This window comes from Aplysia californica, unplaced genomic scaffold (genome assembly GCF_000002075.1).
Source record: "Aplysia californica isolate F4 #8 unplaced genomic scaffold, AplCal3.0 scaffold00249, whole genome shotgun sequence".
Classification (NCBI taxonomy): Eukaryota; Metazoa; Mollusca; class Gastropoda; order Aplysiida; family Aplysiidae; genus Aplysia; species Aplysia californica.
In genome coordinates this window covers 860,279-861,491 of record NW_004797519.1, presented here as the reverse complement: position 1 = coordinate 861,491, position 1,213 = coordinate 860,279, and the positions used below count along the sequence as shown (strand labels likewise).

The 1,213-nt window shown below is 40.9% G+C and overlaps 1 long non-coding RNA gene across 2 annotated transcripts in view; it reads left to right on the top strand.

The window, feature by feature from the left end:
* The window catches only part of LOC118477843, a 5,089-nt gene extending 3,891 nt beyond the window's left edge, over positions 1–1,198 (top strand). For both annotated transcript variants that reach the window (XR_004858645.1, XR_004858646.1), the window contains exon 2: positions 881–1,198. This is a non-coding gene — a long non-coding RNA (uncharacterized LOC118477843). The remainder of the gene's footprint in view (positions 1–880) is intronic.
* The last annotated feature ends 15 nt before the right edge of the window (positions 1,199–1,213 follow it).

Sequence of the window (1,213 nt, the reverse complement as noted above, 5' to 3'; positions counted from 1 at the left end):
ATACATTGTACATTATATACATGACAAGTACCGTATATATTTATAGTTCAGATAACATTATTGTTTAGCACCAATTCCATCTCAGCAACAATACAAGCTGTGTGCGCTTTACATTTTATAATTTTATTTTATTACCCTAGCACTAGCAGACCTTATACATATGCAGCATTCTGAAACAATCCCAAACTTCCTTGTAGACGCTAAACACTAATAATAAGATATACTGACGAGATATTTGGATCTTTCCCTATGTCCGGGTACCCTTTCACACCAGAGCTACGCTAAGCACCAGAGTGAAGTGAGGAAAATTGGCATAAAGTATCAAAGTGCCGCCTTTCCTAAGGACCTAACATCGGGCCTGAGGCTCGAACTCTTGATCAACCCGCGGCCTCTCGATTACGAGTCCGGTAGAGACTACTGATGCCACGTAGCGGTTATAGGTGTATAATCCTCATCGCACGCAAAAGACCCAAGTTCGAATACCGTCGGTATATATGGAGAATTTTTATAAAGTATCTCAGTCGTCCTGCTGAGACGTTGAACCCCTCCCATTCCGGGTTTGCCGTGTCAAGAAGAGTCGAAGCCCGCCTCCTGAATGATGTAGTATGTGTCGACACGGACGAAAAGACAAACAAATCAACAAACACTCAAACAAACAAACAAACAAACAAACAAACAAAACAAAACACCTGCATGAATAGAAAAAAGAAAAGTTTCCAACCCAGCCTATGCGTCATTCTACACCTTTTTCTGCGCCCTATCTTTCAGCTCGTGTCGTGTCACTCTAACTCTAAACGCGTTAAAGCGCATCATGGCAACACGCTGGGTTGACCTATTAACTTGTCGAGGATTTAAATTCGTTTTTTTTTAAATTTGACAGGTGTGTTGTCCAAAAAATTCCCACAATATTACGGGACTTCGTGATTCAAGAACAGTGCACAGAAGATAACATTTACGCGAGTGATTCAATCAACTTCGGCTTGTTCCGATATTGACTTGTGTAATGCAATGTGTAAGGAGTTTTCCTCTGGACATTTCTTATGTATATGTGACTTATGGAAAGTCGTGGACATAATATATTATAGACTAAAAGTTTCTTGTGACTGTGTATTGTGAAGTGAAAGACTCGCAGGGATCCACTGGCAGTGTTGTTGTGTTAAGGCCATTTCAAGCTGACAACTGAGAGAGAGAGAGAGAGAGAGAGAGAGAGAGA